Raw genomic sequence first — 16,368 nt, 5'->3', positions numbered from 1 at the left:
AGGAGAAAGAAGAGATGCTTAGAAGCTGAAATTCTGTTGTAAAGCTATGGTGGTGATGGACTATGATACATCAGAGTACCCGTTGTAATTTCATGAAAGATTGGGGGGGTGGAGTGTTCAAACTGTACTTGTGAGCAAAAGTACCTGTGCTGAAAGAAGCAAATGCTGAAGCAGCTGTAATTTGATGAGAAGTTTGAACAGGGAGAGATGGAAGTGATGAGGACTCTTGCTCCGAATCAGAAGGAGAAGACCTCTGTTCCTAGAGATGAAGATGCTCCCAGAGATAGTCCTAGAGATGAAGATGCTCCCAGAGATAGATGAAGAGAACCTTTGCTTCTGAACAGCTCATCCTTAAAATGGTACCCCAGTAGCTCAAGATTGAACCCTGGAAAACAGTTGTGGGGAAAGCTGTAAGTTGGGGAAAGGGACTTTCACATGTCAGCAGAGAACCAACCCAGGCGGCTGTCTCACTGTGACATTGAACCCATGAGAGAACTGTTTCTTGTGGAGATGTCTCCATAGCATGAGCAAGAGAGACTCCTCTCCCTAAGTGAACTGAACAAGGTTGTTATAGAAGTGGTAAAATGGCTGAAAATCTCAAGGGTTTTCTTTTTACGTTGTCAGTGGGAGAAGGGAGAAAGGTGGGGGGAGGAGAAGTGTTCTGAAGGTTTAGTCTGACTTTTTTTCTTTTTTTTAGGTCTGTTAATAAACTTCTTTATATTCTTTTAAGTTTTGTGCCTGCTTTGCTTTCTCCTAATTCTTATCTCACAGACAGTAAATAAGTAAGTAATGAGTATTTTGAACCAAAAGCACTACACTAATTTGGTGTTTCTGCCCGCTTCAAATTGAACCCACTACAACAACTTATATCATTCTGCTTTTCTTCTAGAGGTTGTAAGGTTGTTCTTCTAGTGCTAGTTTTATAAGCAAGGTAATAATTAGATATGCTATTGACACTTCACATGTTCCAGATGCAGTTGTGGCTTATCAGTTCTTGAAGAATTCAGTTGTACATAAATTTAATATATATACATCATAAAGGCAGAAACAACACTAGCAATTAACACTGGGCTCACTGCAGCCCAGTGCTGCATGTTATGAAAGACCAAGTCTTCACACTGCAGCCAGTGTTTTCTTTCAGAATGAATTTGCTCTCATGTGTTTCACGCAATATTTACATATTTTTATTGTCCACCCTGTTCCAGTAAATATTTTTATGTTTCTTCTTTCTTTATGCATTGTTTGTCACACTGCAGCATTTTTTTACTTCAGTTTAAACAAAGACATACAATTTCACCCTGCTTGAGACACACAGTGGTGGGTTGACCTCGCCTGGACACCGGGTCCCCACTACAGCCATTATATCTTTTCACTCCTCAGCAAGACAGAGAAAATATAACTAAACTCCATGGGTTAAGATAAGGACAGGGAGAGATCACTCAACAACTACCAAAAGAGGGAAAACAGATTCCATTTGAGGAAAATTAATTTAACTTATTACAAATAAACTCAGAGTAGCAGAATGAAAAAGTAAAAACTAAATCTTAAAACACCTCTCCTTCCCTCTTCCAGGGCTCAACTTTGCTCTGACTTTCTTAACTCCTCCCTCCACAGCAGCACAGGGCTATAGCGAGTGGGAACTGCAGGCAGTTCGTCACTGGCTCTGCTGCGCCTTCCTCCTCAGAGGGAGAACTCCTCACCCCCTTACTCTGCTCCAACTTGGGATTCCTCCCACAGGAGACAGCTCTCTATGAGCTTCTCTAATGTGAGTCCTTCCCATGGGCTGCAGTTCTTCATTAACTACCCCAGTATGGGTCCCTTCAAAAGACTGCAGTCCTTCAGCAGCAGGTTGCTCCAGCATCAGTCCCCTATGGAGTTATAAGTAATGCTAAAAAGCCTGCTCCACAAAATTCCTCTCTCCAAGGCTCCACAGGTTCTGCCAGGAGCCTGCCCCAGCATGGCCTTCCCACGGGATCTTCATGGGTTGCGAGGGGATCTCTGCTCTATGAACCCCCCTGGGCTTCAGGGACTCAGCTGCCTCACCATGGTCTTCCCTATGAGCTGAAGAGGAATCTCTGCACCTGGAGCACCTTCTCCCCCTCCCTCTGCACTGACCTTGTCTGCAGAGTTGTTCCACTTATTGTCATGCATTACCTCTGACTGCTACTGCTGGTATTGGACCGTCGCCCTTCCCCCTTCTTAAATACTCCAGAGGTGCTACCACCATCACTGATGGCTCAGCCTTGACTCGTGACCAAGTTTTGGAGCCAGTTAGAATTGGCTTTATCAGACACAGGGGAAGCTTCTAGCAGCTTCTCACAGAAGCCACACCTCTAGCCCTCCTGCTGTCAAATACAATATGCACATCAAACCATGACTGGGTAGGATTATAATGACAACTCTTCATGCTCAGTAAACTGTGAAGTATTCTCCATGCAGAGACTTCATATGTACCTGAAACTCTAAGAGGTTTTAGGAATACATACCTCTTCTACTCTGTGATTCAGAAAAGAAATTTTCTTTTTGTGAATCACATTTCCACAAGATTTAAGTTCATTTTCTGAACTTTCTGCTTGCAATGCTGTGGTCACTCTATTTATTCATAGAAATTTTTTTTTCCCCTCCTCATGACCCCAGTATTAAGAACTAGACAGGAGCTTGCTGTGTATGCAGGTCATTGTCCAATAAATTGTGTCATACGGTTTCTCAGATAAATGTCCTTTAGAGTGTTTGAACTGGCAACACTTTTCTGATATTCTACCAATCAGAAACAATTTCCCTGATGATCTGTTTTGGGGTTTTTTTGGGAGGGCCTTGATGTCATTTAACCTTAAAAACCTACAAGGAACTTTTTTCATAACAGGAATGTGTGTGATGACTCCTGACGGTTCCCCCCAGGGATAATCTTTTCTGCAAATTTGTTAGATATCTCCATGTCTGAATGGTTTGTTCTGCAACTGATTGCTTGGGATCACTTTGACATCACTCTGCATCTGGTATCCACATGAATTTGCTGTGACTCTGTACAGGAAAGTAAATCTTACCTCCTCCTCTCCCCATTTGGAATCACTGAGAAGAACCCTCTAATAGAGTTTTGCAGAGATTTCTTTACTCATTATGCTGCTCTGCAGGTTTTCATGTAGGAGAGGTCTTCAGACTCTCTTCTTTCTGGTTTTAGTCAAGCCATCTGTAACAATAGCAGAAAGCCGATGAAATAGCTGAGAGTGGGGAATGACTGCTGTTTGTTTAGTTTTCTGGTCTGTTACGGTATTTCCTGCACAACATAAATCGTATGTTTCCAAGATATGTAACACAGAGCAGCATGGTCATGTAAGCACAAAGATTTTTCCCACAAGATGTTCAGCTGGTATCGGTGTCTTCAAAAGGTCCAGTCTGCATGCTTTCAACTTCTGCTGTGTTTGGTTGGAGATAAAAGAATTCAGCACCCTTTAATTCTGCTCACTAAAATCAATACTGCGGTAGAAGAGGTCTTGAACAAAAATAATTTTGAACCTCACACTAGTGGCTGTCAGAACTTAGAAATGGATATGAGATGGCCACATAGCAGCTGCAAAATAGAACATATTCATCTGACCAGTAACTGTAAAAGGAAGATATTCCACACCCCAGCCTCAAGAGGCTCCAGTTCATTTAACTCCCAGCACTTTTATCTAAAGTCCACCCATACCATCCCAGGCAAATGTAAATAGATCTCACAAGCCTGTCTTCACTTTTCATGGACTGGGATCTAAAATATAGCCTACCACTATGCCAATCCTGGGAATGTGTTTGCCACCATTTTCCACACTTTGATATCCATCTACAAATTTAGGTGCTTTACATGGCCATAGAACATTGTTTTCTTGTTGCTAGCTAAATATTAAGTCTTCAATATCATTCAAAGAGGAATTGCAAATAATATTTTTTTCCTCAATATTCACTCTCATTTTTCCTTGAGGTCTTTATATAGCCTAAAAAGTAACACATTTTGGAGTATGAAGTAATTTTATTTTGAAGCTGATTTAATTTTTGTCATGCTTTTTCCCTTCTTCTTTCTATGATACAGCCTTATTAAACTTTATCCCAGCCCCTAAAATAGTGACTGATGCACTATTACAGAGAAGAGTGTTTTTAGGTAGACATACTATCATAACAAAAATCAATCTTAGTTTTTAAGCCATATTCATTGTCATATTTTTGAAGTTGAAAGGAAATGGCTAGACCAGTTGCAGCTAAAATCTTGGTCATAAAATCTCTAGCACAGGCCATGAGGAAAAGTCTCTCTTGTACTTTCATATTTTGAAGTAATCATTTTGTAGTGTTTATAGAGTTATCTGAAGAGCCGTCTTAAGGCATCATCTCTTGATGAACTACAACAATAAAGGATATGTTCAGTTCATGAAATAATGCTACTTGTTAGGTTTGGCAGTGTCACACAATTTAAACACAGTGAACTCACAATTCTTAATTTGCCAGGTGCAGTTTGGAGGGAATCTTCTCATGAAAATGAAAGCTGCTTCCTGATTACTAAGAAGTGCCTAAGGCTTTCTTCAGTAACGTGGAGTATGTGCAGCACACTGACATCTCTACTGAGAAAATATCTGAGCCAGTTGGAGGCCTGTCCTCACTCACAGAGGTCAGCCAATGTGAAGTGTAACAGCTATTATTTTGGGCTTTCAAAGACTGGGAAGTCTGTACTCTGTTTTTTCCCTTCTCTCCCTAGAGAAAGGATAAATACCAAATGGGCCCAGCTGAGATCTGTAAACTTAACAGCTAGAGATGGGGAATAAAGCATCTCAGATCAGTAGTCACCACAGATTTTTGCTTTAAGATTAATATAGGGGCACCTCTTCATGTCAGTCTGTTTTTCTTTCTCTTTTTCCCCTCAGAAATATTCAGCTGTGGGATTGTATGTGGCCTCTTGCCCTGCATTTCATATCATCTTTCTGTCTTTTTTTTATTATCAGAAAAGCAACCTTAATTTCAGCCTTGTTTTTAGAAGCTTTCTAGCCACTACACTGAACTAACACATCTCATAACACAGTCAAAACCAGAGTCTACCCTCAGTCTTCATCTGTGGTAGCTGTGACTACTCTCAAGATTCTGTGTACATCAGAACACAAGATGTGTCTTCTTATACTCACGGCATTAGGCAAATCTTGAAGGGTGAGTGAGTTTCATTACCCTCTTACTACTCAAGAAAAATGCTGCAGTAGGTGGTCCTGAGTCTCCTTTTTGGTATGCCTTGGGGCTGATGTTCTCATAATGCTTGCAGTAGTAATTTGTTATGGAGACATTATTTTAGCTGTACCTTTGCATGTAAACTCAGGTATATGTGTATAAGACAAAACCAGGTTTGCAAGCAAGGTGGATAGTTTTTGTGCTTTTCCAAATGGGTACACAAGTCATGCACAGAACATTCACTTCTGTGTCATTATTTAGACACAGCTTCCAACAAAATTAATTAGAAATTAAGATTTAGTTGTAAACTACGCCTCCAAGACCCAGTAAAGTGCCGTAAAGCAGAAATCAAGCTATTATACTAGGTAAGCAAGGTATGTTCAGTCTGAAGGAATAAGCATAACCACGATTTTAAGCTGTGTCTGCAATGCTCCAAATTTGACTTGCAGAACAGTTTTGTTTTATTCTATATATTTGCAAGTATTGACATAAAGGAACTTCTTAAGGTCTGACCTTCAAGCTCATCACTTCACCACCGCTGAGATGGAGCTGAAGAAAATGTGTTTCAAGGAAAGCATTTACTGAACAGAAAGAAAATTTATGATTCAGTCTACAATGGAAAAGTTTGTCCTGATTTAGCGACCTAAAACTATGTTTTTCATTCAATTTTCCCACATTCTGTCTGTATAGCACCATCTACTTGAGACTTTTAACTATAAAATTCTTGTATGATGTGAAGATTATTGTTGTCTAAGTAAAATAATGAATATACATCGTATTATACCTATTTATCAATGTTCTGTTGGGCAGGGACCTACCTAAGTACCCTAGCACTCAAAGATAAGTTTTCAACCAGAATTCCACAAGTAAGCAACTGCTATTTGCTTGTGACATGGGATTCTACCCAATGTCACTGGCATTCTGTTCCATTTCTTTAGGCTTTGCCACACAGACCACTCAGTGACTTTCATCTGGAAGATGCTGCATAAAAGACATTTCTTCTGGGAATGTCATCATGTGAAGAAGCAGAGGTTATTGCTGTTAGCAGAGATAGCTTCCAATGGAATAGGAAAGAAACAGAGCTATGGATTTCCAAATCTCTCTTTCCAAAACCATCCCTGAAACTGTGTGACATGCTGAGGGAAAAGGCATGCTCTTTTCAAAGGCACAAAGGCTCTCATCCTGCAACAGAGAAAAAATTTCTGTCTTCTTAGTGCACAGGTAGTCATTATGAAGCTAAATACCCATAATAGCTTCATAAAACAATTACACTGTGTTATTGCTACCAAGTGACTTCAAGGATTGCAAAGAAGAAGAATGAAAAAACTTACTCAAATGCAAGCTCAATCACTTTTTATAACAAAAAGCACCATGCAATTTATATTCATATGTATTTTTTACCTGTCATTCCTTCAGCTTGATGGATGGCAGAATACTACATTTTTAGTAGACTTGCAATTGCTGTAGAACTTAAATACACCCTGTGATTATATGCAGCAGGGCCGACAGCTGAAATGTCAAATGGTCATTGCAAAGCTCCTGGCAACACTCTTCTCCCTTTGTGGCAGAAATTCAGGTGCTTTTCTTTAGCTGCAATTAGCATTTGATGTTTGGAATAGGCTTTGGATTCTCTTTCCCTCCCTCTCCTCTTTTTTCTTTCTCTTTTCAGGCCTACTGAGACAGTCAGAAGACTGCATAAAATATCTTTTCAGCCAGGTCAGAAAGGAGGTTTCCTACTACATTATTTAGTGTTATGAAATTGCTGATCCTTTTTCTATTGAGAAAGAGTATGGCAAACTTTTCAAAGTCACAACATTATAAAGATATCTAGGAAGTACAGGCAGTGTATAAATATGAAAGAGTGACATTAATATTTGATCAGTTGTGAGAGCACCATTATAATTACCAATAATGGCATGACTAAAAATAAAATTTTGCAGAATCTTAATACCCAGATTAAACATACATTATATCTGTAGATTAGAAATACAATGAAAATAATTGTTTTCTACTTTCAACTTCTGCGAGTTACTACATAGAATATCACAGGAAAAAAGAAATTTTTGTTCTTTATAAATAAAAAGACGACCAGTAGTTGGCAAAATAAGCATCTGTGGTGTCTGTATCTTTGTATGTAAAGATAATACCTGGACCCTTTTATCTGAAGAAATAAACAATCTTCATTTGATTTTTAGCTTAATTCCTTGGAGATGCATGAATTGCCTTCTGGTGTAAGAGGAGTGGACATGGCACTTCAGGGTGATCAGAAATGTCAACTACAATTCCGGAGGAGCTATTTTGTACTGCAGTGATATACAGAACTAGGCGTACCACGCCCAGAGATGTTAGAGCAGTTTTGCTGCCATTTGGACAGACACTAATGAACTCTACAAGTCCCACTCAACCTTGTGCACATTCTTGGAATTTCTGTATCCCATATCAACTGACTAAAATCTGAACGATATCAATTACATATCTAATACTGTAAGAGTCACCTAATCAGATTAGACAAGCATGTCTAATCAGAACTCAGCAGTGTTTTACTGTTTGCTGGTCTGACAGCAGATCTAGAATATTTTAGTGCTCTAAGAGCACCAGCATGTGGTAACTAATCATTTCTAAGTCTAGGAAAAACACAATAAACTTAATACTATTTTGATTTCTTTGCCACATGCATTCTCACTTTATTTTTAATGGAAAAGCTAAAATAAGGAAACAATGCTGTAGAGAGGGTGAGTGTTTAAAATACAGCTGTCAGCTGTAAAGCAGAAACTACAAACATTAAAAATGAGTTTTAAGATGTGATCAGACACAAATAGTCAAGAAGATGTGGACATTAAACACAGTCTTCTGTAGTTTTATGTATCCCAGTTTGAACCAGTTGGTTTTAATTAGAGATTGGACAGTGACATGGATTCAGTGGAGCACTGGTCTGATTTAGCTTGATGGTTCCCACATTCATTTTTCTGGCTTACTGAAAGGCTGGGAATAAATATTGTAATAGTTCCTGGGGATCTGTATAAAAACAAACACAACTATGAATGACATAAAAAATCAAGGCCCCTTCTAACATTTCAAAAATAATTGCTTTAAAGTAATTTTTCTTACAAATTTTTCTTTTCTAGGATTCTTGTGTAGAATAAAAGAGATAAGCTGATTTTTAAAAAAAGAACTAAAAAAGAAAAAAAAGAAATACAAAAATCAATAAAGTAATGGCAGTGGTATAGAATGGGCACTGGATTAGCAAGAGTAATTTTTGTTTAAAATCCCTGTTGAAGCTGATGTCAGTTTGAATAAGGACTACTGCAGAGTCAGTAATAATAGTGCCACTATATTAAGTCTTTTAGACATACCGTGTGCACCTGTATGAAGCCTAGATGTAATACAGTTGCCCAAAGCACTCCTATTCCAGGTACTTTTTATTCTAGTCCATATTCAAAGCTGCAAGTAACTAGTGAATCAAGTAAAGTTGAAGGACCAGTAAGGATTTGTGTCCTATCTGTCATCTCCTGCACTGACATTTTCATGGAATGATTAACAGAATTCCTGAATAAACTCTTTCTGTGAACAAAGCACAAATTAAGATCAAACCAAATCTTACCAGTGGTTAAAACTGTACCTGAATATCCTACAACAATTTGATTCCTGCACTTTTGCACAGAAAGGTCTGCTGCTGCCCATGGCTTGTATCAGCAGCTTGGGGTATAACAACAGGTTTGAGAGGGAAATATCTAAGTCATATTTTCTACAAAAGCCAAAGCTGTCAGTTCACAGCCACTGAGGAAATCCTTATCAATATTAAGACATTTAAAGGCAAAAGAAGAATCCACCATACTATTCCTTTATGTAGTTTCATGCCTGTATTTTCTTGGCAAACCCCAGAAATGAAACTCAAATTCATATCCAAGTACTTTCCTGTTTCAAGGCACAGGATGTGGCTGCACTTGTTGTACTGTGGGGTTTTAAAAATAAGGGCAGAATACTGAGTAAAAAACTGACACACATTCTGAAACACACTCATCTGCAGTTTTAGGGCACCTCAGTGCCCTCACTGCCATTCCAGGATACTAACAGTGCTATTGAAGTGCCATTACACCTTTTTGTTTGATTTGGGTTTTATGTCTACATCTCAGGAATTTTCTTGCAACAGGTAAAAAGGAAGGACAAACTATTGTAACTGCAGCTTCTCTGACGTAAAGTGTGGAAGAAAGCAGTTAAGAGTAAGCATACTTCTGAACTCTCTTTTCTGATATAATTTGCAGAGGAATTCAAATTAAAATTAATAACTGGGTTTTGCTTTATCTTTATGTTACACTTTAACTCATATCTGAATGAGACAAATTTTCACGCGGCTACTCTGAGAAAACATTCTAAAAATCCCACAAATTTCCAGTTATTTTAATACAGGTTTAAAACAGGTACTAAGAACATGGAAGTGTGGACAGGCCATTGTGTAAAAACAAATGCATAATACACCAGACAAATACTTTATATGTTGCTCTTGCTTAGCATTGTGATGTCTCAGCACAGTGAAAATAATTGGCCTTATCACAGAGCAAGACAGTTTGAAAAATAACTGGATATTAACTTCTGTTCCTCAGAGTGATTCTGACTATGAACCTTTAAGTAAGGAGTCTCTTCCGACACAGAGAAATATATATATGTTCCATTGAACAGTAAAAAAAATTCCATTTTCTAATTTTGTGGTATGGAAATAGCTATTGTAACTCCCAGTAGAATTACCTTGTCATATGCTTTCCAATTAATAAAAGCCAGGAAGCACTTGTAAAAAGTTGAGCACTTCCTGCAATCTGCAAACTGTTATTCAATCCAAGTTTATACATTCCAGTATATTGCTGTTTGATACCTGAACAGATCTGCTCTCCTGCTCAGCAGTACAAGTAGCTGGGAGGTGTCCAGGAACTTCTGGAGGTGGGCAGGAGTCTGGGAAATGTCAATGAGAGTTTTAGCAGGTTGGAATAGTTCAGTGGAAGTCAGGGTAAAAAAAAGAGCTGGGAAAGCTTGAGGAAGACTCTGGGTAATAAGATAGGGATAAGGGACAGCACAATTTCAGAATGTCTCCAGGATGGGTAAGAACAGAAATTATTGCATTAGAATTTCAGAAAGAGGTGGGCTTTGTAAGGAGTCTCAGAGAATGCTACACACATTACTCAGTGTTCAGCATCACTCACCTGTGCCTAAGCCTGCCCCTAGGTAATACACGAGTAAATGTAACTAGGTAATACGTTAGTATGAGCAATAATGCAGAAAATTAATGTTGGTGTAAATTTCCAAATTGGTTTTCCTAACATATTTGTTGTTCATACTGGAAGTGAACATCATCTGGCAAGTGAGCACAGAAACTCCTAGATTTTATAACTGAGGCTAAGGAAAATGAAGCTGTATGCGAAAATGAAGACAATGAAGTAATGAAAAATATCTTTGTTTATAAAAGCCAACTCTCTTGCTAGCAACCAAAACAAGAGTTAGTACAACTCAGCAGGCATTCATAGTTACATTAGGTTCCTCTCTTAAGTTACTGGCTTGATCCAAAAGACAGGTTGTAATAATAGGAAAGGAGTGGAACAGATTGCCTAGATATTAGCAATATTGGTTTCAGGCCTACTGTATTGTGTTATTTTTCTGGGAATTCACTGTCAACAGAGAGTGAAGAAGAAATAATGATAAATAATTTTTGTTACTCTCTTGGGTTACCTGGAGATGTATTTAGATTTTCATAGCAGAACTGGAAAGAAACAAACCAACAGAGTTCATCAATCAATATAGTCCCCACTAATGTCACTGATTATTGAAGTTGTCCAAGAAACTGGCTTGAGACCACCTAGAAGTGACAAAAAATTTGACTTGCTAAAAACACTGTTGATATTCTAATCATAATAGAGTCTTCCTCAATTTAGTGGATTTTTGTTCCCTCTTTGCTTCATTGGCATCTATATTTTAAATCCCATTATGTATTATTTTATCTCAAGTATTATACCTATGTTTTAAAACAGCTAAAAATAAATTATACTTTTATCTAAAAGAGAAAACCAAAGAACAACTGACTGACATTCACTACTAAGTCTTGCAATCCAGCCCACATGAGCTGTTATTACTTTTATTAGCAGCAATGTTCCTGCTCAGGTTGAAAGCTGTTGTCCTTCAAACAGATTAAAGCACCCCTGCTGCACAGTCCAGATCCTGGGCTTTTTTTGGTCGGTTGATCTCATTTGTTTGGTTGATTTTTTTTCTGGTTTACAGGGTGTCTGGGCTCTGAAGCTTCCCTGGGCCCAGAAAGAAGGTATTACTGTTTCTTCCAGCAGACTTGCTCGTGTGCCTTCACAGAGCAAGGACTCCACAGCCCTCAGTGAGTGCCTCCTCACTGGAACATGCCCTTTTTCATACAGTCCACATTGACAGCAGTTTGCACTTAGAATTTATTAAACAAGGGCATTAGGCAGCTATATAGCATACTTTGTTTAAGCTTCTGAAACAAATTTAATTTCCTATCAATTTACATTTTAAAAAACCCTTGTGGTAACCCACGCTTTCTTTCCCTACCTTGCTAAAAGGCAATTTGGGGGCAAAAAAAGCATAAAAAACCCAGATGAGTGATTTGTGGTGGTCGAGATGGCACCACGCATATGGCATCTCCCCAAAATTCTGTCTCTCTTCTGTCTCCCCTTCTCTCTCTCTGCGCCTCCCTCCTGACTCCCCACACACCCCACACACACCCCAATGTGTTATTCCTTAAGTCTCCATCTGTCAGTGGAGGAACTTCTGCAGAGTTACATCACATAACATTCTCATCTTTTTCTGATTATAAGGCTTTATGATTGATATTTGTAGGAACAAATAACAGCCTTGTCAGTTCATAGTAGATTTAGATATTGAAGCACTTTGTAATATCTCTGTCATAATATCAATTAGAAACTCCTAACAGAGTTCCTGAACTGTAACAGGTTCCTTCAAGCTGAAGGATGGAACCACTATTCATCTCTAAGCTGAGGGAGAGACAAAGAGAGGGCACAGCCTTTCTAACACCCACAGCCAGAAATAAAGCAAAAATTTTGCAACAGACTAAATCTGAAGGAATGGACCTGGGCCCCATCACTGTTGGCACAATGGCTGTCCTCAGGTTTGGTAACTGCACAATTTCTTCTCATGGGACTCAAAACACTCTCTTCTTTATTCAAAACACTGTCCTTTATTCAGAATGGTATTTTCTTGACAAAGATATCTGGCAAAGGACAGAGTGTTTTGTATTTTTATTTTCTATTAAATCTAGCTAAACTAGAAACAGCCTGGCTGTCCTTTAGCTTCTGATCTGTTTTCTTAGGAGTTAAATCCTAGATTTATGATTTCTTCTCATTAAAATTGCCCTCTGGTTTTTATCAGCAATATCTAGAGCTATGTATCAAGGAGTGAAAAGTTTTACAATTTTATGGGGGGTTGGGAAAACTGGGATTTCTTCTTTGTTTCAAGTTACTCCACAACCTAGGGAGGCAAATATAAATGGTACTTCGCGTATTTCTTCATTTAATACTTGTATTCTTCACTAAGATGATGCTGCCTGCCCTTACAGTTAATTTCAAAACCACATTTAATTACAGCTTCCATCATTCCAGCTGATGCTGTGTTATTTCTGTCAGTGTCCTGCTAGAAATAAAATTGAGTGTTAAAGCAGCAACACAAAGAAACCTAGCAAGTATATTACTCTCAGAAAAACAAAGAGGAATCAGAATTCTGCATTACAAGGTTATTGGATATAGAGAACTCCAGTGAGCTTACTTTCTCTGTTCTTCTTCCAGCAACAAATTTTTAAATGCAAATGAGAGATTTGTAGTACATTTCTCTCAGTTGGGTCATAGTGAATATTGGTTCAGGGGAAACCTCAGGGAATTGTTGTATCGGTTCTATCCCTTACCAGATGACATACCAGTACAAATTTGGTCAGAATTGAACAGATAGCAAAATCAATCAGTCCTGTCTCTTGGAGGAGTTGCCTTCTCTCCTGGTACTCAGACTGCTTCTTACTGACAGTGCCTACAGCAAGAAGTGAAGCTGGAAGTTCAGGATTGAAGACAACCCCAAATAAAAATTCCTCTTCCATTACCTTTTTCCTCACTCTCTACCTTCTCAGTGCACCTGCATCAGAAGTAATATAGCCTTGTTTAAGTATTGTACCTGCAGGAAGCAGGGTCTTGGTGGAACTGGGGCAGTCTGTTACAGTGGAAGGCCCAGTATTCCTCTATGTCCACAAGTTCCTCCTGATCCCTTTGTGTCTGACAAAGGGTTCTCCACATGACTGGCTCTGGTATTTCTTGGTTCTTTCAGATTCTAGGCTGATGGGATGAGAAACCACATTTTGGGAGCGTCTGCACATCAAGTCTCTGGAAAGAAGGTGATTGGTCTCGATAGCTCTCAAGGTCCTGTATATGTTCATATGCTGTATTTTTGGCCATAGCTATCGACTCTAATCTTAAGACCAAAGCTGAGTGAAGCAATCAGAAAAGCAAGGGCTACAAAAGTGATGGGACCACCAGAGCGGGAAAAACTGAGGGAGAGGAGATGTGTCAATTGAAGACTGTCCCTAAGCACTCTCTTTACCTAGAGGGGCATGAAAGCAACATGTCTATGGGTATTAAAATTGTGATTTATCACTCAGGATCTGGCAACTCAAATTAATCTCACTTCATTACGAGCTCATTTGGGGTCAAATTGTTGACAGTGATCATCACAGTTAAAAAATAACCTCTGCTATTTGGATAGTTCTTAATTCAGGACAACTGTGGCTGATGGTGCTTTCCTCACAGAGAAATTCTGGTTTTTGTCATCCAAGAGCATTTCTGGTTCCACTTGGTCCTTTTAACTTGCTATTCTGTGACCTTGACATTATAGCAGAGGTGACTAGGGGGCTCCAGGAAGCATAATGCAAACAATGACTGAACAAGTTCAGCTTCCAAGATTTTCCAAGGCTAAAAGCACACTCCCAATTAAAAAAAAACCAAAAAAAACAGTACTACAAATCTAAGATGAAGATGAAAAAAGAAAAGAAGTAGCTAACACAAAATGGAGAGAGAGAAGAACGTGTTGTTAGATCATACATTCTAGACATCTGTTATCTGTTTTAAGGTTCCTGGCTCCTGGAAGTCCTTTTCATGCCTCTTCCCTCAATTTCACTCCTTTTGACTCTTCTACTAGAGATACTTCTTATTCTAGTTTTCCTCAGTACTTCCAGCAGATGAATACTGGTCTCAGAGATCACTCAACAATCTTCCTCACACAAGCACCGGTGTACTCCACTCTCACAGATATTATTGTAGATGGGCTCCCTTTTGACTTCTGACTCTTCATTGTTGCCTTCAATAACTAATAACTAATAACTTCAAAAGACACTATTTTACTTAGAACACAAAATTACACGTGTTCCAAAAAATTACTTTCCATCCAGATATTCCTGCCCACATTGAAAAATATCTATAGTTCCCAGCTGGGATGAGAAAAATACTTGGAGGAATGCAACTTATGATTTTGATGCGTCAGACTTCAGCTCAAAATAAGCAGAAATATCTTTTTGCCAACATCATGAATCCAAGTGTTCCAATGTGAGAAACTGGAAGGATTGTTGGCTCAAAACATTTCAGGTGTGAGGGCAGGGGCTGGTCAGGCCTTGCTCTGGTTAGGCGATGAACCGCCCCATACACTCTGCCCCAGGCCAGGAGTGCATCCCAGCCCCGCCAACCACTGGCACACTGGAGGCGATGCTCCATACCCCACCTCTGAAGCCTTTCATCCAGCTCCTAAGTGGTCACCAGACCAGAAATCCCACCCGGGCAAAGGACCCAAAAAGCCAAAGGGTATTTAACCTGAGACATGAGGCAAGCATGTGTCTTGACCTTACTTCCTCTTGGAATTTCCATCAGCTGAACACTACTGGAACCAGGAGTGGTAGTTATGTTTGTTCTTTTCTATGTCTCTTCTGTCTTTCTCTCTTTCTCCTTCTAATTCCCTCGTCTCAGGATTTTGCATAATTTAAAATCAGACAGTCTTAGAGTTTGCTAAGCTGAATGGGATAAGTTAATGTTCTGAGAAGTGTCTTATGTTGACTGAATGTTGCTCTAACCATTTGCCAAAGTTCTTTGATTTTCTAAAATTGCCAGTAATTTTTGTTGTTGTTGTTTTGACCTCTTTAGGATATCTTGCTGGTATTTCTCCCATGCATCTCACTCAGAGTACGTGAAAAAACATAAGCCCTTTTAAGAGTCTCATCAAGCGAGGGTTTTGGGGCCTTACATCCAGCTGTTTGTTAGTGGGACAGAGAACAGCCAGAATCAAACAAATGGAAGGCTATTCTATATGCATGCCCTAGTGAAGATGTAGGACAAAGTACTCAGAACAGAAGTGGTGCTTTGTACTAACAGATCACAGAAATTGTCATGGAGCTAGGAAAAGTCATATATACTCAAACCATGAAACAGAAGATTAATCTAAGCCATCTATAAAAGCGTGACACCCTAAAAAGAGATTTATTAGAGTACTTGGGTAGAGCTTTGCTCTGTCATCCTTCATAAGCTCCAAGATGGAATTTATAGACAAAGAAATTAATTTTGTGCTAATACCTAACCACCACATAAATTTAATTTTCTCCGATCACAAGAGAATTTCATAGTCTTTAAAGCCACCTAAAGAAAAGGTTTAAGATGTATCCCATCACCTATAATTTTGGCTGTAAGTATGGATATAACCTTGTTAATTATATATATATATATATATCTTTGGGTTGAAATTAATAGGAACCAAGTCACATTGTAAATTGTTTGGTTTCTTTTGAATGAAAATAACAATACATAAAATCCATCATAGGAAACACAAAAATCAACGTGTAGATCTGACAAAATCTGGCTTAAAATATGGAAATTTTAAAATGTTAGGTTGCTTCAATAGTCATAAAGTAATCATTGATTTATGTCCTATATAGATCCAAACTAAGAAAAACATTTGCTGTTTGGAGTTCAGTCATGTAGTATTTGATTACTAAGATAATATTAATTTAAGTGAATAAATTCAACTGGTCTCAAAAAACTACTTCCATAAGCAAGAAGTAATTCTCCCAAGTCTAAATGCTGTGAGAACAAATATTTGTTAATTACACAACAGAAAAGACAAGGAAGTATATTGTTGTTG

At 38.6% G+C, this 16,368-nt stretch overlaps 1 long non-coding RNA gene across 2 annotated transcripts in view; it reads right to left on the bottom strand.

Annotated features, from left to right (window-relative positions):
• LOC116438413 overlaps positions 1-16,368 on the bottom strand; it is a 57,821-nt gene that overhangs the window by 22,956 nt on the left and 18,497 nt on the right. For both annotated transcript variants that reach the window (XR_004237725.1, XR_004237726.1), the window contains exon 2: positions 3,045-3,187. This is a non-coding gene — a long non-coding RNA (uncharacterized LOC116438413). The remainder of the gene's footprint in view (positions 1-3,044; positions 3,188-16,368) is intronic.

Source organism: Corvus moneduloides, chromosome Z (assembly GCF_009650955.1).
Source record: "Corvus moneduloides isolate bCorMon1 chromosome Z, bCorMon1.pri, whole genome shotgun sequence".
NCBI classification, from domain to species: Eukaryota; Metazoa; Chordata; class Aves; order Passeriformes; family Corvidae; genus Corvus; species Corvus moneduloides.
This window is presented reverse-complemented; position numbering and strand designations above follow the sequence as displayed.